Source organism: Caretta caretta, chromosome 5, assembly GCF_965140235.1.
Source record: "Caretta caretta isolate rCarCar2 chromosome 5, rCarCar1.hap1, whole genome shotgun sequence".
Lineage (NCBI taxonomy): Eukaryota > Metazoa > Chordata > Testudines > Cheloniidae > Caretta > Caretta caretta.
This window is the reverse complement of record NC_134210.1, coordinates 12,671,560-12,695,690: the sequence shown is the minus strand read 5'-3', so window position 1 is coordinate 12,695,690 and position 24,131 is coordinate 12,671,560. Positions and strand designations below refer to the sequence as shown.

Here is a 24,131-nt window from a genome sequence, read left to right as displayed (position 1 = left end):
TGCCTATGACAAAGCGCTGCACTGAGTTGAACTGGTGGGCACTATGTTCCATTTTGATATTCCCTTCTCATTGGGGAGGAAGGGAGAAGGCAAGATCAGTCTACATGAGATGTGATTTTTTTAAAAAAACAACACAATTACAACATTAGCATGTGCCTGGGGGTTGGGTTGGGGGCAATAAGTAACTCAGGATACTGGTAGCAAGGATCTCTGGAGCCTTTCATGACTTGCTCAAATCAAGGTGAAATCTTTAGTGGCCGGAAATCATCATTGTTATTATAGTTTGTATGACCTTCATGTGTAGCAGCCCGGACCAGGACTTCGCTATTCTAGGTGCTGTACAAACACGGAAGAAAAAGAAGGTTTATGCCCCCATGAGCTTATTATTTAATAATACTTGGCTCTTTCATAGCACTTAAAAGAGGTCAGCATTATTACCACCATTTTACAGATAGGGAAACTGAGGCACGGAGAGATGAAGGGACATGGGCAAGGTCACCCAACAGGCCAATGGTAGAATCCGAGTCCCAGTCTAGTGCTCTTTCCACTAGCCTATGCTGCCTCTCAGACAAGAGATGACAGGTGGATGCACCTAGATGGGGAAGTATAACCAAACAATGAGTCAGTCTGGTGGCTGTTCAGTGGTCTGTATGAAGTGAAATGGGGTCTTAGACCAGATCTAAGCAGACACATGTCCACAACAGAAAACAATTAGCCCCACAACTGGCATTAGCTGACCCCTGTAGTCAACCGTGGAAAGAGACAGGAGCAACAAAGTTTGTTGCAGTTCTGAAAGCAAAGAAAATGAGCTTTCATTGGATATGGGGGATAACTGGGAGTCAGTGAATGGTCTGAAGAGAGGCTGGTTATGGTCAGAATGGCAGGCGAGGTGGCTGATTGCAGCTACAGTCTGGACACACTGAACGAATGGGTTGAGAGGAAAGAGAACCGTGAACCTGGGAGGCCAGAACCATATAATGAAAAGTGGGGAGAGGCAGCACGTGGAGGGTTGAGGAAGACAAAAAAAGGCTATTTGCACAAGACATATGAAACATCTCCCGAGCATCTCCTGAAAGTTTTCCTTTGAGCACAAACCTCTGCCACACAGCAGAAAGCAGTACACTGGAATAACTATGTGCATATTGTAGCTGCCACTCCGTACATCAAATTAGTAAAGCCCAATAAATCCCCTATTATTTTGTTGCACTATAGAGAATACAGGTGTCTTTATGCATAACATTTTCACGCAACCCAGCAGGAGTTACACTTTAAGCCTAAATGGCATGCACTTCGTTATCTAATTTTTACATGTTAATTCTCTCAAGATGTCTGTTAACGTAAACCTCATTAATTAATGTTCCTTTGACATCTGGCAGCGTATGATGCACTGTTTTAATAAAATCAAGACTGCAGCGTAGTCTTATTACCATGAATCACAACATCAGTGACACTTTGTGGGCCTTAAAAATAATTTCACTTAACCCACAACAAAGGTGTCCAGCAAAGCAGAGGTACACCACCACTCTACTGTTCTTCTGGTTGCATTGTCTTTAAGGCAAAATTATCCTAATATGGATATTCAGGAGGATGGAAAGAGTCTTCTCTCAACCGAGCACATCCCATGGAAAGAGTGAGGGATATTTGCACTCTTGGGCTTAAGGGAGAAAAAAACTCAACTAATGGATCATCATGAAGATAGGTCCTTTGTCTCAGTTGAAAGGGGCCCCAACCTTAGTTTGTGGCTATGGTGTAATCTGCACCTCTAGCTCCAACTCAAACACCAGGTCCAAAATGTGTCCAGGTTCAACAGATCAATCAACACTGTAAACATTAAAAAGGAACAGAAAAAGAAAAGAAGTGAATCCACATTCCTCTACACGTCTTATTTTTGGATTGGAGGTTGGGTGACCAGATGTCCTAATTTTATAGGGACAGTCTTAATTTTTGGGTCTTTTTCTTATATAGGCTCCTATCACACCTCTCCCCCCCCCCCATCCCAATGTTTCACACTTGCTGTTTGGTCACCCTAACTGGAGGCAGAAGACATCAACATATCACAGTAAAGATCGCTTTTGCATTGTTTCCATTCTGACACATCTGGAATCAACTAGTACCTGAGATCTGAAGACAGATCCTGAAATTTCATGCCTGGTTTCCAGACTAAAGAGTATTGGGGCTAGATCCACACAGTCATTTAAGCACCTAAATCCAAAATTTAGAACCTGAACCCCTCCCCTGCCCTTAGCTGCTGCCTAACCTTGTTGGTGCCTGAAATTTCTGCTGGTAAAGTCCCCTAGGTCTCTTCATTTCTATTGGTGGGAATGCACAATGCTGCCTCAGTCTTGACACCCGGCACCTCACTTGAACCTAAGCCACATTGGGATCCTCAAACTAGGCAAGGGACTGACTATCTTGCCTGTGGGGTCTGATTTGGTAGGTGTGCTCTGAAAATGCCTACTGGATCAGCCTCTTGAGCAGGGACTGGAAGCTGGGTCTCCCAGGAGAGTGCTCTAACCACTAGCTAGAGAGTCACTCCCACGCTTGCTGGCCTAGTGAATATTTAAATATGTCATACAAAAAGAGGAACAACTTCAACAGGAGGGATTGAGAGCACCACCCTGTCTACCCTCTAAACCAGTGGTTTGTGCATTCTCTGGGGAGGTGGGAGGGCTGGGTTCAAGTCCCTGCCCCACACCAGGCAGAGTGGGGATCTGAACCTTGGTCTCCCCCATCCTAGGTGAGTGCACTGGATACAGCATCTAAGAGCATCACCAGCCTCTCTGCTTTTAGAGGGAAAAAGACTGACATAGTTTAGGTGCAAGATACTTGGCATGCTGCATGATGAACAGATGCCCAGACAATTTACGGGACAACTACACAAAACTGTGGCAAGTCCAGCTCTTCTGTACAGATCAGAGAGACGGGTGATCAAGAAGAGGCACTTGAGAAGACCTGAAGCTGTTGAAATGAGATGTCTGAAGGCAGCAAGAGGGGTGACATCGCTGGACCACACGTGGAATGATGTGATCAGGAGCGAGACCAAGGTCTGCGATGTCAGAGAGGAGGCTGAGATGGTATGGGCGTGTATGATGGATGGAGGATGGGAATCCGGTTAGGGAGACACTTGAAACTAGAGCTCGAGGGAAAAGGAGAAGGAGACCTCCAAGCAAACAGTGGATAGACTGTGTAAGGGAGGACAGAGTGGATATAGAGCAAGCGTTGGATTGGCAAGCCTGGAAAAAAATGATCTGGCAAACTGACCCCATTTACTGCATAAAGGGGAAGAAGCTTAGAAGTACAATGTATTTTTATAGGAGGGCTCTGTCTGGCTCATGCAGAGGTAAAGAAAACCTCACACAAAGACAGCAGTGGTACACTGAGCATGAGTCCATACACATTTTATTAACCCAGTTACAACTTTCACTCAACTGGGTGCCTAGACACATGGATAAACAAGGCCAGACTAATCTTACTGAAATACATACTTCTCTCACCCTGCCATGCATTATACATTGTGGTCTGTGCACGCAAGAGGCTGGAGTTGCCTGTATCTCAGGGACAATTTTAACAACAAAATGATTCACCTCAGGGGACTTCTCTCACTTTTCCATTTAAAAAAAAAAACAACCCAAATCCAAACAAGTGATGTTTTTATGATGTGAATTATAGCCCAATAGGAAATGAACTCAGAATATCAAACTGCTTTCAGTTGGGTAGGAAAGAGATTTCCCCCTCGATCTGGGCACCTCTTCTGCAGTCAAAGGCAAGCAGCTAGAATGCCACATTCCCAAAGGTCAAAGGCTAACTTTCATTCACCGAAACATCAGAGACCCTTTCGGATTTTAATTGCAGAGAGGTTATTTGTACGGTCAAGTGACGGAAAGGGTACAATGGACTGAGGCAGAACTATGCCCACAAAATTCAGTTCAGGTTCTGCTGCGGTTCAGAAAGGATGACAAGTTTAAAAGTGAAGAAAAATAGTGCTTTCAGAAACTCCTGACATGTCTGTTGGTTTGTTGTTTATAGATATACGCATTAGATATATAAGCAAGCCAGCTAAATTCCATCCTCATGGACAGTTCAATGGAAAGTTAGTTTGAAAATACAGTATATCATATTTCATGAATTTAATAGGGTTTTCATGATTTTACAAAGTGCTTCAACCAGACACTCACAGCTGGAGGCTGCACAGCAGGAGACCTAAAACACTGCATCTGTGTTTTTCAACTCTTGCCAGAATCCATTGAATTTGATCCGGAATGACTATGCATCTTTGGAATGCACATTCACTTGCCTTATCCAAATAAAAAAAAAAGGGGGGGGGGCAAAGAGTCCTATGAGAATTCCATATGGAAACACTAAACTAGCATTATAAGGGATTTCCTATAAACAAAATTATGGTCACAAATTTTGGACTCCAACCACATTTAAAACAAAGGGCCCTTTTGTGTTTCTTTTTAAATAAATAAATACACACACACACATTTATATATAATCATTTGAGGTTCATTTGCACTCTCTCTCTCTCTTTTAAAGATTGCAGAATTCCTAACAAGAGCAAACTTTAATCGCCCTGCGTACTAAATCCCCTGAAAATAAATAACCAGGGCAACTTCAAAAGTCCATAATTAGAAGCACATGTGCGGTGTTACAAATTTCTGGCTGAGGCGACTGGGTTGTAATTTAATGTTATGATCTGCCATAAATATTATCCATAATGAGCAGACTTCATGTTACACTTCTGTACGTCAGATAATGGCAATATTTTTTGCCTGCTTTTGTTCAATCATCAAAGTTTAAGTGAAGTTAAAAAAAAAATAACCAGGTCTCCAGTCAAGGAGATGACTGTTCTTTGCACTCCTTACTCTAAAAAGAATGAGTGATTTTATTTTATTTTTACAGTTTAAAATGTGATAAATATATAGTAGGAGATGATAGGAGCAGGGAAATGAGCACCAGAGCTTGAGAAAATGGTTGTTTGAGTGAGTTTCCTGTAACAGCTTCCTGGGAGGAGTTCTGTATTTTCCAGAGCATCCTTACAGCTCACTCCCATCAGGGAATCTGGATAATTTTTCCCCCCTGTGTTATAGCTGGTCTATGGCCAGTTGTCAATTACGCCAGAGAAACTGAAGTTGAGGGGATGAAATTTGGCATGTCATCCTGAGAAACGTTTTTGATGTTGCTTCTAAGTCCCAGAGGGGTAAAGTGCCAGGCGGTAAATTTAAACAAATGTACAGCTGTAAAGATTATGCTTTGGTTTTCTAGATGTGTGTGATAAGATACAGAAATAACTTGGGGCCATGGAACGAGTCCACAGTCTCATGACTCATGCAAAAGAAGTTGTGTTGTTTTGGATTTGAACCAAATGGAAAGGCTACATGGATTTCCCACTTTGTGTCATGGGATCCCCTGTTTTTGGTGGCAGTACTAACCATCACCTGGTCTATTTGTCCCCTGAGTCACAAAACTAGTCACAAGTCTTTCTTTAGTATGGTTTCTTGGCAGATACAGCCACACCACTTAGCCTCTGAGGAACAGGTAGGTGCCATGCTGTCTTGTGTGAGATCTGTGTCCTAGACAGAAAATAGTTAATGCTCTCAGTCAGTATCTGCCCATGTATAACGGTCAGGCCGCCTGTATTTTTCATACGCAAAGAACAACTGTTTTGTCCAAAGACTTTTATGTTAGAGCCAGGAAAACAATGTCTGTGTGAGTGTGTCCTCTGTACAGGTTGCAGCAACACAACCACAACAAAACATGGCTACTGTAGCTCCACATTGGCAGAGTTTTTTTAATTTAAAGGCATTAAACAAAGGCATAGCAATTTTGGGTTGCATACAGCACAAGACCCAACTTACATGAGATCAAACTAATTGTAGGCCAAATTAATCCCTTATGGTAACTTTCACTCACCCCAGCAGGGTTATACCTAGGGACGAATTTGATCATGTTTTTCTTGTAAGGAACAGCAAAGCAAACAGAAAATATGGGACCGTAAACATTCCAAGACTGTCAGATTATCTCTGGAAAGGCTCTGCAAGGTGCTCTCTAAACCTCAGAGACATAGGAAAGAAGATAAAGGCGCCCATCAGTTCCCATGATGGAAAGCTGCTCCCTTTCTGACTATCCTGGATTTCTTTTATTAAGGCTCTGGATTGATGTTTTTTCACTTCCATTTTCTGGAACCAAACTACGGGGAGAAGGGCTGTTGTCAAGGCATTTCTAGTCAGAAGCGAGGGAAATGCCCATTCTCCTTAGACTTACAGCATAGTTTTGCAGACTCAGGATGTTCAGATGATGTCTGGAGTACCACTGAACTTTTGAGTGCTTCTCTGAGTCTAACCAGTGGTCATATTTTTCCTGCACATTGATCATGGATAAACAGTTTAAAGGTGCACAGTCAGGTCATTCAGGTCACATACTAAATTGACCACAAACACTCTATATCTTTCAAGAAATACCCTTTAGATTTTAAATACCTGGTTTTATAATAATACTTAGCACTGCACTAGGGCCTTCCAGCCAAAGTATATTGGCTTTAAAAACAATTACTTAAGTCTCCAAATAAAACCAGAGTGCCGGTCATACCTGGCTGAATCATAGAATATCAGGGTTGGAAGGGACCTCAGGAAGTCATCTAGTCCAACCCCCCGCTCAAAGCAGGACCAATCCCCAATTTTTGCCCCAGATCCCTAAATGGCCCCCTCAAGGATTGAACTCACAACCCTGGTTTAGCAGGCCAAAGCTCAAACCACTGAGCTATACCTCCTGCCCAAAATTTGACCCTCAGTGACTTTCTCCATGTTGTAGAAGAATCTGTAGGAGAGCCAGAATTAACACAGTTCTTCCCACTCTCAGATCTGGGCATATGTTTAAGGTACTGTTCTTAGAGCACTGGACAGGAGATCGGGGAACCATTATGCCAGGTACTGTACAAACACATTCTAAAGAGAAAAGGCAGACTGAGGGTGGGAGAGGAAACAGAGGTGAACTGACTTGCCCACGATCACAGAACAAGTCAGTGGCAGAATCAAGAACTGAAATTAGTGTTGTGACTCACCGTCCAGTGCACCATACTGACTCCCTGCCCATTTGTATACCCTCTGCTGGTTCTTCGGCAGAAAACCTGACTTACCAAAAGAAGCGGATATGTTGGGCTGAATTTCTCTTAACACTTCTTTTAACCAACAGTTACTCTGTACTGCAAATGCACTGCAGTGACCCAACTTTGGTGCACCAGGAACACCCTTACAGCATACACACCTCATAAAAGGAATGGGGCTCAGTGAAGCTAGGAGGCTAAGTGGGCCACCTGGAATGCTGTTATACATACGGTAACAATTCTGCAGCCACCTACGTTGGGCAGGTGTCGATACGCCACATCCCTGAGAACTCGGAACGTCACCGCAGCGACAGGAAGATGTCACTAACAGAGATCCCAGAAGCGAGTTAGGCATTTTACAGTTGTGTAATTAGATAAGTCTTAGCCACAAAGACCTTACAAACTAAGCATACAAAAACCAAAGGTCAGGGAAGGAAAGCAACTATAGAGATAAAAAGACCAAAGTAATGCTTGATGCTCATCTTGTAGGGTCCTCACTCTTTGTAGCCTTTTTCTTGCCATCTTTCCCTGGTGATGCTGTCACATCTTCCCTCCAACCCTCACCCCCTTCTGTCAGTTCAGCTCTGAGGAGTTTTCAATCCGGACCCATTACCTACCCACCTAGTCTGTCTTATCCCTCTCCTCAACCTACTTGAGGCCAACTTCCCAATTGCTTCTACTGACTTCAGGGGACTTTGGATCAGGCCCCAAACCTGGAATTGTTGACTCCTATGGGAGTAACGGAGTGCCCCCGTGTAGCTCCCTGGCAGCTACTAGGCCAAATATAATTCACAACTTCCCATTCCAAAAGCACAGGCTTCTACTGCTTCAGCTAAAGAAGAATTTCCATTAGAAGTTAGCAGTATAGGGCCTATGACACATAGACCAGAAGTTCTGATCCCATCTGGTAGAGGTTAGACATACACACCAGCCAGTTAAAATTACAGTATTGTAAGGGAAATAGGTTATTGACTTACTGACAATTTGTTAAACATTGAAGAATCTGTTTGACAGAGGATGGAGGCAGTCCCTACCCAGAAAAGTTTATAATCTATGACAGAATAGGCAGGGTTCACTAGAAATACCACAGTAGGAATTTAACATGTTAGTGGGATGCATTTTTACATATCACTATATATATCTCTCCAGTTCTTGTGGGTATCAGGGGCCAAGTGACATTTGCAAGAATGAGGAGAGGATGGTGGCAAACTGAAATGGGCTTGCAAGAGCTAGGAGCTGGTGTGGAAAAAGATCGGGCAAGAGGGTGAGGGCAGAAATGAAATGTCCGCTTTCATTAGGGGCAAAATTCTAAACTTATGTGCTGTGTTGCTCTGTCCAGGACATTCTGCATTAGCTCCGCTTGTGGGAGTCTTACTTAGGTCAGTGGGAGTTCCACTCACTGAACATTTAAAAAAAATAAATAAAAAAAGCGTCCTTGCTTCTCTTCGTAAATCACCTGCAGAGCAGAGCTGAGCAGAGAATTTTGACTTTCTTGTATGGAACAGGCAATCATTCCAAGGTATGGTGCCACCATGAGGTGATCTAGATCTCAACTAGGGCAGGTTGGATAAGTTTAATGTGTTCCCCTGGTGAACTGAGTCACTTTGTGAAAAGGAGCCTTAGTATTCTATGTAAATAAGGACGCTCGTGTCAAGGTTTGCTTAGTCTGCTAATCAAAACATGTAGCTCTGAGCACGTCCCATTTACCACAGCTTCTGAAAATCAAGCTTCATTATTGCGGCCTGATACATTATCAACTGCAGCCTTATAATGGGCAAAATGTTCCCGGTTTGGAACAAGTGCAATTTAGGAGTCTAAATTATTGTGTAGAAAGAAGGAAAAGTGCAGCTGGATATTCATTAGATGCGTTCAATTTAATGTATTGAAAACAGTGAAGAATATGTTTTAATTAATAAGCTGAGTGCACATGGCATGGAATCCATAAAGAGAGTGCATGGAGCACTGTAGAGTATTTATTGGTATGTGAAGTAGCAAGGGAACTCCTATAACTCAAGGGAGTTTAGTTTGCATTCAGGCACCGTACAAAGTTTGTGACGTTCAGATAGCTGTGCTTTATCAACTGATTCCACGCTCTGTGTTTTAGACACCTCGGGTAAAAGATGACTGCCTTAGTATTTGGACACTCAACTTTGAGCTTAATTTTCAGGAGGTTGATGTTCAGCAGTTTCTGAAAACTGGGTCCCCTTAAAATAGCCTTGAGTTGGACAACCAAAAATTACTAGTCATTTGTGGCAGCCATACTAAGGAGATGGTTGTCTGCTCACCTGCTGTATGGTTGGAAGGAGTGTCAAGGAAAAGGCAGAACATAAATAGTCTTAGCGTGGTTTGAGACTACTTTAAAGATTAAAGGGAAAGCACTGTTACATTCCCCAGTGAGTGAGTCTTAAAAGACACATAGAAGATGCCTCCAGAGTGATCCAAGGCTCATGTATTCTACAGAGCCTAGGCCAGCATAGCTATGCTAGCAGAGCCCCCTAGTGATGACACAGCATAAACAGCCAGAAAGAGTTCCGCAAGCATATCTACATCACTTCCCAAACTGTTTTAGCTAAGCCACCAGAAGCAATCTTCTGGCTGCAGAGTTGCATCTACAATGCGGGTTTTGCTGGCATAGTTATATTGGGGAGGGAATGTTTTTTTTTTTTCACACTCCTAACTGAGATAGCTATGATGGCAAAACGTAGTAGTGTAGACTAAGCCTACGGCTATGTCTACACTGCACCGTAGTGTGGACCACTGGGGTGTGAGTTGCAAAGCACACCAAAGAGTTGCACTCTCACTGCCCCACGTGGATGCTCCCGGCGCAAACTAAAAAGTATCGCATTTGCGTTAGTGTAGTCCGGTTTGAAAGAAGACTATGTTAACAAGAATTAACAACTGTTCAGCTTGTGCCAGCAGTGTCCACGTGGAGCAGTTGGAGGGCAACACTTTGGTGAGCTCTGCGGTTCACACCCTCATTGCCCATACTGCAAGGCAGCATAGACAAGCCCTAAGGCTATGTAAGAGGCAGTTAGAAAGAGATATAACAGAGCACGCACGGGTAGCACGCACTATCATTAAGGTTGCCCCAGGAATGTTACTTCCATTATTGCACCCCTGTTCTCATGTGCTCTTAACTTTTTTGACAATCTTTTGCGAGGCTGAAATTTGCCACGATTGGTCTCAGCCAGGAAAGGAATAATTCCGGAAAGTTTAGACAAAATCTGCTTTTGCATTACGGAAGGGTGAATAAGAATTGTTTTCCCAGTGTAAGACAATTTTAACATTTTTTTTTTTAAAGATCAAAAAAGCTGACTTAAAAGCTGCTAATATTTACAATTTGAAATAATCAGGCTGGTTACTTTTCTCTTTTGTCATTTACAAGAAGACAGCTTTAAAACCAGAGTTACAGTACCATACTAAAGACACTTGAGTTTTGCGTACAGTCTCCAATCAGAAAGCCGTTGTACTATGCATTCCGCAAATGAGGAGAATCAAAAGTGTTCCTGCCCTAGAGAGCTCAAAATCTAGGTGTGAAATGTAGGGTTACTCTTTAATAAATACTGAATCTGGTTCTGTCCCTATTGTGGAGAGTGTACTGTAATGGGTCCAATATTTCACCTACGGGACTGACTGGATAGTAGAGCCTACCTCTGCAGGGAAGAGAGAGGAGGCCCTTTCTAATAGTTGTCAGGCAGCTTACACTTAAGCATCATTAAAAGACAGTTTCAAAGCGACTAGCCTTAACGGCGCTAGCCCACTTTCCTTGGGGAGCACAGAACCTAGTGCTTAATTTGTAATGAAAAAGGTGCTGGGGGTCAAGCAATTTTTTTACTTTCATAACTGACGTGGCAAGCCAGAGGTGCTGGGGCTATGAACTGCCAAGCCTAGAGGTGCCGGGACTCAGCCTTGGCACAAATTAAGCACTGACAGAAACCAGTCTGAACAAAGTGGGTGAGACTGAGAGAATTGCAACACACGCTAGGTCTGTCTTCATTGCAGAGTTAAGACGGCTGATTGGCACCCAGGTTTGGGCACCCAGGTGTGGGTGGCCACTCTGCAAAGCCACCCTCGAGTTTCAGTGCCCTCACTGCTGCTGTGCTCACCCATTGGTGTTGCTAGGATGTCTGCGAGCAAATCCCATGGTTCTTTGTGCTTCAGTAAGCTGAGCCACTCTATCATTCTCTCCCAATGAACTGTGGGTGGGAGAACTTGTCTTTCCTGCTGGGCACACAGGGGCAATTGTGGGAAGGCATTCGAGGACTATTAACACTCCACTGGTGTAGCCGGCGGTGTATGGATGCACACAAGGAGACCAGAAAGGGGACACAGGTGCATCTAGCCCTGTTACTGTGACACTAGGATAAAGACCAGGTCCAACAGATTTTGTCACAGAGAAATAGAAGTGCTTGCATAAGTAACAGTGAAGATAGATGTATGCAGTGTTGTTGTAGCCGTGTTGATCCCAGGATATTAGAGAGACAAGGTGGGTGAGGTAATATCTTTTATTGGACCACCTTCTGTTAGTGAGCGGGACAAGCTTTCCAGCTGCATAGAGCTCTTCTTCAGGTCTGGGGAAACATGACCAATCCTAAAGAAGAGCTCTGTGTCAGCTTGAAAGCTTCTCTCTCTCACCAAGAGAAGTTGGTCCAATACAAGATATTACCTCATCCACCTTGTCTCAGTGAAGATAGATACATTTGCATATATTTCCGTTTCCAGTAGCCACCAGCTCATAAGCATTAAAACACTAGCTTTCTTACATGCAGAGCAATCATTTGTACTAATGTCGGGAACTAGAGTACTAATTGCATCATTAAATTGGTATCGTAGCTCATATCTACATAGAAAGTGGTTAACATACAAAATACTCTCTTCAGACAGACTTCAGGGCACAGTTGCCAACTATCATGCGGTAAATAAGCACCCCGACTTTCACAAAAAGCCCAAAATCAAGCTAATCCCATTTCAAATCAAGGCCAAAACAAGCCAGTCCCTAACAACCCCCACACTCTATGTGACTAGATCCCCCCGGCATGCAGTCTGGGACTGTGGTGGGCCCACTGTGCACCCCGACTCTCTTTCCCCGTTGCCCCTGCTTGCCACCCCTTGTCCATGCTTGCCAGGAACCAATCAAAAAAAAAGAAAAAAAAGAAGCATCAAGCTACAACAAGCCAAAAACTAACCAACAAGCAACTCACAGGCCAAAACCAAGCCCAATTTCTGTGTTTTTCCCACGGGTTTGGCATGTATGCTTCAGTGCATGCAGAAACAGGCTGTTTATGGAAATACCTGTGATCCTGCCCAATTTATAACCTCTGCAGCAGGGAGTCTCTTCTGTGCATCTTATAACCTTCACAGCAGGGACACTTTTAAAGGTGATCTGAAAAAGATTAAAAAAGAAATTGCCCCCGCACCCCTTTTATAATATATAAAGGCTGCCCGAAAGGGGTTTAGTTTATTTATTTTTTTAAAGTGTTTTGCTGCTTGTTCTTTCTTGGTTTTGCTGGAGAACCAGTGGGAGGCCTCAGGAATATTTTGTGGGTCAACTGAAGGTGGGTGAGTGTTGAAACTTTAACAAAGGCTTTCCTTACCCAAAAGCTTTACTAGGTATTGCAATTAAATAAACAGCGAGCACAACCAGAATTCTAAACTCAGAAGCCCTTCCCCACTTTCACTTGCTCAGCTTTTACTCACTTGACTCTTGTGATGCTTCCAGTTGAGTAGCACTTGAATCTCCACCGTGTGTTCCAGCCTATACACTATCTAAATTTCTAATGTGAAATACAAGCAGAATTTTGAAAAAGAAAGAAAAAGAGTCTTCCTTTCTACAGCAAAAAGAAGCCACCCTCCTTCCCCCTGGCATATTAACTTTAAATCCTTTCGTCCTTGAAGGGCTGGTAAACTCTCTGAATGAGATGTTCAAAACTGCCGAAGGGACCATCACGAGCTCAGGAAGCCCCTGCACATGGCATATCTTGATCTTAAGGCTGCATTTGATTCAGTAGATCATGTCGCATTATGGAAGGCCTTAAGGGGTGTAGGGTGTCCCTGCCACTCTGCTGGACTTAAGTAGAGAGCTGCATAGTGGAACCACTGCCCATGTTCGTCTGGGGAACCGGATGTGAGCACCTTTTAAATCAGAATCTGGTGTTAGGCAGGGTTGTGTTGTGGCCCCTGCACTCTTTTGTCGGGCAATGGATTTCATAATGCAGCATTCCGTCAGGTCCATAGGCATTGAGATCGGTGATCTCTCACTCACAGACCTTGACTACGCTGATGATGTTGTTCTTGAGTACAGAGCCCTGACAGGTTTCGTGAGGCACTCCAGGATACAGAGGAGGAGTCAGCGAAGATTGGTCTCCATGTTTCATGGTCAAAGACAAAACTGCAAAATCTAGGACCAGGATTTCAACATCATCTTAGTATGACAACCAAGTTCAGGATTTATTCGAGCTGTATCCTTCCCATACTGCTGTATGGCTGCGAAACACTATGCCGCTCAGACGGACAAAGCTGGAGGCTTTCCACACAAAATGTCAACATCATATATTGGGCATAAAGTGGAGTAAGTTCGTCTGTAATGCAGATGTTTATGGTTGTCTGTAGAACCGAACAACCATAAACATCTGCATTACAGATGAAGTTACTCCACTTTATGGGTTCATCAAGTCTATTCTGATGTTGGACTCTCAGGCTGTCAAGCCTTCATGGTTATGCAGGAATGGATCAAATGGCGAACAATCACTATGGCCGGCTATCTGGGTAAGCACTGAAGAAGAAGAGAGAAGAAGGGACCAGGCATCTAAGCCATTTAGATGGCTCTGAACATCTCAGCCACAAAGCTGAATGGTTCTGGTTCAATGTTGTTAAAAGCCTAATAGGTCTGTGTTTTCCCTGTTTTTGTCTTGGGGGAAAAAAGCTTAGAGAAATTAAACATACAGTAGAACAGTGGTTCTCAACCAGAGGTCCGGGACACCCTGGGGGGCCATGAGCAGGTTTCAGGTGGTCCGCCAAGCAGGGCTGGCATTAAACTTGCTGGGGCCCAAGGCAGAAAGCCGAGCCCAAACACGTGAGACTGAAGCCCAGGACCCCACGCTCTGCCACCAGGGGCTGAAACTGAAAGCCTGAGCAACTTATCTTCATGGGACTCCCTGTGGTGTGGGGCCCCAGGCAGATGCCCTGCTTGCTACCTCCTAATGCTAGTTCTAACTTTTATACGGAGAAAAACAGGTGTGGTGGCACAGTTGGGCTCTGGCGTTTTTATATCCTGGGGGGTTGGGGTGGGAGGGGGCTCAGAAAGAAAAGGTTTGAGAACCCCTGCGGTAGAACCTCAGAATGGAGATTGTTCGTAACTCTGAAATGTTTGTAACTCTGAACAAAACCTTGTGATGGTTCTTTCAAAAGTTTACAACTGAACAATGACTTAATACAACTTTGAAACTTTACTATGCAGAAGAAAAATGCTGCTTTTAACCCTTTTAATTTAAATGAAACAAGCACAGAAGCAGTTTCCTTCCCTTGTCAAATCTATTTTTTTAAACTTTCCCTTTTTTTTTAGTAGTTTACGTTTAACACAGTACTGTACTGAAGTTTCTTTTTTTTGTCTCCGCTGCTGTCTGATTGTGTACTTCAGGTTCGAAATGAGGTGTGTGGTTGACTGATCAGTTTGTAACTCTGGCGTTCATAACTCTGAGGTTCTACTGTACAAGAGATTCCCAGTAACTTAATGTTATCAATTCAAACACTCAGGAAAGAGAGCTTCTTAGGAACATGATCCCAATACCCTAAGTGTACCTTGCACAGGACAAAGCCCATCTTCACTTCTCGTTTCTTTTCATGGTCAAATATGCAGCCTGATTGGTTCTGTCTGTGCCTGATACATGTAGCCCGGGAGGTAAATTCAGCAGTGAAGTTGAAAGAGCCTGAACAAGGTGATGATAATGACATTTCATCATTTTTGCCTTATTTTTTGAAAGGGGAAGTAATTACTGCCCAGAGGAGCATTTGCTATGATAAGAACATTTGCCCCTTGGAAAGGTGGTGTGTTTTGGCTGTAGTTCAGGGAAACAAATGCCATTTTTTGCATATTTCATAGTGATCCTTCATAATACAGTTATCACGCCAGTTCAAACAGCACAGCGTTTTTTAGATGAAGACAACTGCATATTCCACCACACACGTCTTGCGCCACGCAACTCATTTTTCACAGAATCCATGCAGCTGAAGAATTCTCATTTGTTTATAGATGAGAAGATAAAAGGCAGACTACCTTCTGATAGGAAAAGCCTTCTTGTTCATCAGTTCAACCTGCTCCTCCGCAATCTTCTTTTAAACCTCCAATTTTTATTTCTAGGCCTTGGCACACTTCTTACCTACTTGGACCTCTGCTGGGAGCCAACCCCCCCCCCCCAAACTCCCCACAAAACAAAGCAAAAGCCAATAGCATCAGACAAGCCCTCTTCAATCATGGATTATTTTAAAATCCACATATCCCTTCTGTATAATGTTTGAGCGATAGTCAGATTAGGAGAGAAAATCACTGGAATTTAGGGACGACCTGGTAAAGGCAATGAGAGTTGTAAGTGCTCAGCTCCTCTGTGATCTTTAAGGAGCTACTTTAAAGGTAATAATAGGTAGATTGCAGAACTGAAATCCTCCTGTTGTAGATACAAAAATAAAGGACCATCAAGAAGCCTTCCTTGAAACTCACGGCCAGATGGTATTTTTCTATTTGGCTGGGCATGATCAAGTGCTGCGCCGTTTGCCCCTACTCTATACCCACTCTCCTCTGCTCCATGTGGCTCTATGAACAGCTCCTGTGGAATGGCAGGAGCAGGACAGAGGTATGTCAGTAGTTAAAACAACCTAGTTTTAACATGGAACTTGAGAAATTTATGAACGGGATTATATGACAGGGTTGCCTGCAATAGATTGATGACCGAGGAAGTCGCTTCCAGTTATATGCCTATTACTGATTGCCAGCCTGATGCCCCAGTAAAGTGATCTGTCAGAATTATTATTTGCTATTTGAACTTCGGTAATGCCCAGAGGTCCCACTGCCATTTTGTTGAGTGCTGTACAAACATATACCAAAGAGGCAGTGCCTCCCTCAAAGAGCTTACAGTCTAAGTACAAGAGGAGAGACAACAGGTGGATACAACAAACAGATGGGGAAAGAGCGGGAAGCAGACAAGGTACCAGCAAGAGGATCATGGTCAGACAGATAGGCAGTGGTCACAGAGTCATAGAATCATAGAAGATTAGGGTTGGAAGAGACCTCAGGAGGTCATCTAGTCCAATCCCCTGCTCAAAGCAGGACCAACACCAACTAAATCATCCCAGCCAGGGCTTTGTCAAGCAGGGCCTTAAAAACCTCTAAGGATGGAGATTCAACCACCTCCCTAGGTAACCCATTCCAGTGCTTCACCACCCTCCTACCACCACCATAGCACACCAGCTGCCTAACCATTGTTGAGTGAACCATAATTTCCCTCTAGAAGCACTCTGGTTCCATTAACCTTTAGGTGCAGACCACCAGAATAGATTCCTTGCCCAGACAGGATAGGTGTGTTGCAACTTCAAAATGCAACATATAATGGTCACTCTGTGACAAAGACCCAGACCTTGTAATTTTGATTCGAGCTCGTCTAGCAGCAGATGCTAGTCTTGGTGATATAACAGTGTCTAAGATGAAAAAAGAAAAGGAGTACTTGTGGCACCTTAGAGACTAACCAATTTATTTGAGCATGAGCTTTCGTGAGCTACAGCTCACTTCATCAGATGTATACCGTGGAAACTGCAGCAGACTTTATATACACACAGAGAATATGAAACAATACCTCCTCCCACCCCACTGTCCTGCTGGTAATAGCTTATCTAAAGTGATCAACAGGTGGGCCATTTCCAGCACAAATCCAGGTTTTCTCACCCTCCACCCCCCCACACAAATTCACTCTCCTGCTGGTGCTAGCCCATCCAAAGTGATAACTCTTTACATAATCAAGTCGGGCTATTTCTTGCATAGATCTAGGTTTTCTCACATCCCCCCCACCCCCATACACACACAAACTCACTCTCCTGCTGGTAATAGCTCATCTAAACTGACCACTCTCCAAGTTTAAATCCAAGTTAAACCAGAACATCTGGGGGGGGGGGGAGGGTAGGAAAAAACAAGAGGAAACAGGCTACCTTGCATAATGACTTAGCCACTCCCAGTCTCTATTTAAGCCTAAATTAATAGTATCCAATTTGCAAATGAATTCCAATTCAGCAGTTTCTCGCTGGAGTCTGGATTTGAAGTTTTTTTGTTTTAAGATAGCGACCTTCATGTCTGTGATTGCGTGACCAGAGAGATTGAAGTGTTCTCCGACTGGTTTATGAATGTTATAATTCTTGACATCTGATTTGTGTCCATTTATTCTTTTACGTAGAGACTGTCCAGTTTGACCAATGTACATGGCAGAGGGGCATTGCTGGCACATGATGGCATATATCACATTGGTGGATGTGCAGGTGAACGAGCCTCTGACAGTGTGGCTGATGTTATTAGGCCCTGTGATGGTGTCCCCTGAATAGATATATGGGCACAATTGGCAACGGGCTTTGTTGCAAGGATAAGTTCCTGGGTTAGTGGTTCTGTTGTGTGGTATGTGGTTGTTGGTGAGTATTTGCTTCAGGTTGCGGGGCTGTCTGTAGGCAAGGACGCTATCTTAAAACAAAAAAACTTCAAATCCAGACTCCAGCGAGAAACTGCTGGGGATGTGAGAAAACCTGGATCTATGCAGGAAATAGCCCGACTTGATTATGTAAAGAGTTGTCACTTTGGATGGGCTAGCACCAGCAGGAGAGTGAATTTGTGTGGGGGGGTGGAGGGTGAGAAAACCTGGATTTGTGCTGGAAATGGCCCACCTGTTGATCACTTTAGATAAGCTATTACCAGCAGGACAGTGGGGTGGGAGGAGGTATTGTTTCATATTCTCTGTGTGTATATAAAGTCTGCTGCAGTTTCCACGGTATACATCTGATGAAGTGAGCTGTAGCTCACGAAAGCTCATGCTCAAATAAATTGGTTAGTCTCTAAGGTGCCACAAGTACTCCTTTTCTTTTTGCGAATACAGACTAACACGGCTGTTCCTCTGAAAAGTGTCTAAGATGACAGGGTTTTTTGTTTTCCCCAGCAGCAGTTACCGTGAATTTGGGAAAAGGGATTTTAAGCCATATTGTTTATGTTTGGAATGATTACACGTGGAAAATTCTTTGCCTGAACTTTTCAATTTCATTAACAAAGGAATGTTTATAAAGTAAAACCCTGCTTGATGCACTGGCATTTCAGAGCTTCGAGTCTCTCCTGTAGAAGTTTAAATGAAGTTCCCCCACTAATCTGAAAGTACATATTACATCAGGTTGGAACAAGGACCTGTTTGTGGCAGACATTGAGAGGAAATTTTTCTCTCTGTGGCCTCCAGGCATTCTAGAAGTCAGAGAGAAAGCACCGTATTGCTGAGAATGGGACACTGAAACAGTCAATTTCATGCCATTTACAAGTGAGAATTTTTTTTTTTGGTGTGCAAGAATTAATTAATCTTATCTTGAGAAAACATTTACAGTTCCTAGCAGTACGACCCCACCTCTCTCTCTCAAAGTCTGTCATACCATTTGGTGTCCAACAGGCTATGATATAAAATGCATCTGTTTACTTTTGATTTCTCATAATTTAGTCCTATTGCTTGGGTGTGTGTGTGAAGGACATGTTTGCAGTGTTGTACCTGTGTGGGTCCAAGGATACTAGCCCTGGTCTATACTAGGGGAGGGATTGATCTAAGTTATGCAACTTCAGCTATGTGAATAACGTAGCTGAAGTCGACGTACCTAGATTGACTTACAGCAGTGTCTTCACCACGGTGAGTCGACTGCTGCTGCTCCCCCATTGACTCCGCCTGTGCCTCTCACGGCGATGGAATACAGGAGTTGATGGGAGAGCCCTTGGGGGTCGATTTATCGCGTCTAGACTAGATGTGATAAATCGATCCCCTGCAGGATCAGTTTCTGCCTGGTAGTGTAGATATACCCTTAGAGAGACAAGGTGGGTGAGGTAATATCTTTTATTGGATCAACTTCTGTTGGTGAGAGAGACAAGCTTTTGAGCTTACACAGAGCTCTTCTTCAGGTCCAGGAAACTTACTCAGTGTCACAGCTGAATACAAGATGGAACAGATTGTTTAGCAAACATAGTTAACACATATTTCCAGGGACCATTCAAGGTGAAATGGCCTGTTAACACCTCTCTCTAGTCATAGAGAGATAAGAGGGGGGAAGCAGCTAAGGGAGGGTTGTTAGTGGGTTACAGATTGTTGTAATAAGCCATAAATCCAGTGTTTCTGTTGGTGAAAGAGATAAGCTTTTGCGCTACACAGAACTCTTCTTCAAGTGTGGGAAAGGTGATTAGAATGCCACAGCTAAATACAAGGAGGGACAGATTGTTTAGGATAAGTAGTTAAAATATATTGTAAGAGATCATTCAAGGTGAAGTGGCCTGTTAACACCTCTGCAGTCATAAGACAAACAAAGGGAAAGTTAGTGTGTTACAGATTGTTGCAACCCAGTGTCTTTATTAAGACCACGATTTTTAGTTTCTAGCAAAGTTATTAATTTATGCTCCCAGGCTCGTCTTTTTCAGATGTTGTGCAGGTTTCCTTTGAGGATGAGGACTGAGAGGTCAGTTCTGGAGTGATCGTTTTGTGAAAAACGTTCACCCACAGGTGATAGAGTGTTTTTGTCTTTTTTCATTTTTCTGTGCAAGTTCCTTTGAAAGTGTTGTGATTGTCTGGTTTCACTCACACGGTTGTTATTGGGGCATTTAGTGCACTGGATGAGGTACACCACATGTTGTGATAGGCATATGTAGGACCTATGGACCTTGGAAGGTGTGTTGTGCGGGGTATTGATTATGGTAGCAGTGCAGATGTTGTTCTGGCAGAGTCTGATGCCGTTTTGAGATGGTAGGTCCTTGTCTGTGGGCAACTTGCTTCTGATGATGAGCTTGGTGAGGCTGGGAGGTTGTCTGAAGGCCAGAAGATGGGGTTTGGAAAGGATTTCTTTCAGGATGTGGTCCCCATTGAGTATGGGTTGGAATACCAGCAGTGTGGGTGGTAGGTGACAGGTAGGGGCAAGTGGCCAGAGGGGGTGTTATTTTTGTATTGAAGCAGGTTCTCTCAGGGTATTTGGGTGGCCCGTTCCATGATGTGATCTACTTCTCCGGTGGAGTGTCCTTATTTGTTGAAGGTGGTTTTAAGTGTGTTAAGATATATATCCCAGACTTTCTCCTTGGAGCATATTCTGTGGTTTCTGAGTGCCTGGCTGTAGATAACAGATTTCGTGGTGCATTTGGGGTGGTTACCACCTTCATCAAACAAGTTCCCTACAGGGAAGTACCCAGCAATTCAAAGCAGCACCAGACCCTGCCATAACTACAGATGTAAAAATCGTATACAGCTACAGACAACATTTCCACTGCTTTGATGATCAATACTCCCTACAACACACCTTGCAAGGTCCTACACTTGCCTATCACAAGTGATGTAGTACCTCATCCAGTGCACTAAATACCCCAACAACAGCTGTGTGGGTGAAACCAATCACTACACTCTTGAATGAACTCATACAGAAAATGATAAAAGACAAAAACACCATATCATCCATGGGTGAACACTTTTCATAAAGCGATCACTCCATATAATCGAATCACAGAAATATGGGACTGGAAAGGACCTTGATAGCTCATATAGTCCAGTTCCCTGCACTAAGGTAGGCCTAAGTATTTTCTGACTTTTCAGTCCTCATCCTCCAAGGAAACCTGCACAATACTTTCAAAAGACAAGCCTGGGAGCTTAAATTCATAACTTTGTTAGACACTAAAAATCACGATCTTAATAAAGGTACTGATTTATGTCTTATTACAACAATCTGTAACCCACAAACCCCCTCTTTTTTTGTCCTATGACTGCAGAGATGTTAACGGGCCACTTCACCTTGAATGGTCTCTCACAATATTTGTTAACTACTTATGCTAAACAATCTGTTCCATCTTGCATTTAGCTATGACACTCTGAGAGTTTGTCTACACTTAAAAGGCTGCAGCACTGCAGCTGTAGTGCTTCAGTGAAGATGCTCCCTATGCCAGTGGGAGGGGTTCTCCTGTCGGCATAGGTAATCCACCTCCCCAAGAGGTGGTATCTAGGTCAATGGAATAATTCTCCGAGTCCTGCTGATCTTGCACTGTTGACCTTGGGGGTTAGGTTGGTTTAACTGTGTTGCTTAGGGGTGTGGATTTTTCACACTCCTGAGCGACGTAGTTATACTGACCTGATTTTCTAGTGCAGACCAGGCCTAAGTACCTTTCCCAGACCTGAAGAAGAACTCTGTAGCTTGAAAGCTTGTCTCTTTCACCAGCACAGGTTGGTCCAATAAAAATATTACCTCACCCGCCTTGTGTGAAGGCTAGTTATTTTGGTTTGATTAAGGTCGAGATAGGTTGTGTTTGCTGTTGGTTGCTGACAACCACATTCGTTACTGTCGTTTTTAATCTGTAAAGGCACCCAGATGTGATGGTGATGGGCGTAATGTACATTTTAAAGTAAATAACGGGGCGATCTGGATAAAAAAAATCTTGTGGGATTTTCTTTTTACGTGCTATGGATAACTATCAAACAGAAACGGAGAGAAAAGACAGACCCCGGGCCCAAAAAACAAATGGATGCTGGACAGACAAAATCTTGTAAGTTTCGCTGATTCGCTAACCCCCCCAAATCCTAACCTGGGCTCCAAAATCATTGAAAGAATTGACCTCTAGACTATAGCCACCAAGAAGACGACTATTGTTATACTGGAGGTTGGGTAGCACCCAGCAAGTGTGTTGTTGATCTATGGGCGGTCACATACCTCACTGAGCTGATGGGCATGCTGGCCGCCTTCCATTTAGGCTAAATGAGGGAACAACAAAATGCCCCTCTGTTTACTGATAGCTGAAACAATGGAATCCACTGCTCAAAGACTAGACTGAATGCAGACTCAGGGGCTGCTTGCAGCTGTGTGTCCGCGTAAAAGAAGCAGCTAGACATCAGCCAGAAAACTAGGAGATAACAAGTACTAGCAGTTTGGCCCTGGGAAAAAGTCCTGAGAAAAAGAGAGGGTTTTTTGGCAGAATGCTCCCTGAAAAAACAGGCATGGAATTGTGAACAAGGAAACTACTTCCCTTTGTTTGATCCTACTGTGTTCAGACAAACAGGAGTTTGTGTATATGCATTGTAAATAAAACAGGAGTGCACCAAAGAAATGCCTGACTCAGTCATCAATTTCTCCTCCTAATGGAAACAGCCTGCAAGACCCCAAACGCTGGCTAACTGCTCAGTCTAAAAGGGTTACAACCAATGGTGCCCAACCTTATTACACAAGAGGGACACATAAAGCACACCCTTGTGTAGGCCAGACAGATTCTCCATATTTCTATAAGATTTAAAGTCACCAGTATTGATCGATATTTTAAGTTCAGCTTGTTTCGTATGTATTTAGATAGGTTGTTTCTATGTACAGCATTGTCTATTTAGACACTTGTGCAAACTGAAATGATGTAAACATGACGATAAAACGCTAATGAATCGGCTGTAAGTATATTGTGTTGAAGCAGGCCGCAGGCCTAATGAAATGCTTTGGTGGGTCGTGTACAGCCCGTGGGTTGGGCACCCCTCGGGTACACTATGGAGAGGGCAAGCTGGCTGTGTCACCGGAGCTGCTTGGCATTTATGGGTAAGGTTTTAGAGGTGGTGTGGGGAACTGACCATGAAGGTTCCATTGACAAGACATTTCCACACTTGCTTTCTGCAAACAGACTCTGTGCTGATCACCCATCCCTTCGAGTTAATGACAATAATTACATAAAAATCCATTTGGGCTTCTTAAGATGCTGCATTTGCAAACTGGCAATACAAATGCCTTAATGCTCATTGAAATGCACTGCAATGGCACTTGATTGTAAGTGGTGGTGTTTTAAAAATCATGACATTTATAAACACTAGGTTCCCCCCCCCCCTTTTTAACAATGGTCCTTAGCAATTCACAGTGTATCTGGTTGGTGTCAGCCTTGATAAATGATCCCATTGCAATAGTCGGCTATATAGGATAACATTTCCCATTAAAAATTAATATATTCCAGATACCATAGGTCCTGGTGTAAGGGCTGATGAATACAATGCCCTGTATTGTCTACCCTGTCAGAGACTCTGTGCATGGTTTGCAGTTTACCTAGGTGGCACACAGTAATGAGGAGATTATAGTTTTGATACCTGCCATTGATTAGTGAGTATTTAGTCAGTCATTTGTTCACATTTTGGTGACACGCTGCAGTGTGGCTGGCTGTCTCATAGGCTAATGTTATGGAAGGGGCAGAAGTGACCTTTTTACAGATCTGATTTTTGCTGCATTGCCCATCCTCACTGAAAGCACTCCTGCCCTGACCGAAAGCAGTCAAGGATCTGAGACAGCAACTGCGACCTAAAAGTGCTGTCTATCATAGTTTTAGTGTTTACTTAAAAAAAAAAAAAGTTTTACTCGACTTTTAGTTTTCCTCAGGGGTGATCAACCCCCCGTCCACCCTGAGGCCCCGCCCCCAACTCTGCCACTTCCCCCAAGGCCCTGCCTCCCATGCTGCCTCTTCCTGCCCTCGCTCCACCTCTTCCTGCCCCCGCTCTGCCCCCCCCGAAATGGTTCTGACCTACTGAACTGTCTTCCATAAGATGTACATATGTAACTGCCATGGAAATGCATTGTCAGGGGGATTTGTGTGGATTTGTTACAAACATATCGTCATTGATTCCAAGGCCAGAAGGGACCATTGTGCTCATCTAGTCTAGCCTATCCACCTGCACAACACAGGCCATAGAACATCCCCAAAATAATTCCTAGAGCAGATCTTTTAGGAAAATATCCCATCTTGATTTAAAAATTGCCAGTGATGGAGGATCTATCACAATTC

The 24,131-nt window shown here is 43.6% G+C and overlaps 1 protein-coding gene across 8 annotated transcripts in view; it reads left to right on the top strand.

The window, feature by feature from the left end:
• LOC125636878 (uncharacterized) overlaps positions 1 to 24,131 on the top strand; it is a 234,487-nt gene that overhangs the window by 87,041 nt on the left and 123,315 nt on the right. The gene's annotated exons all lie outside the window — the stretch shown is intronic.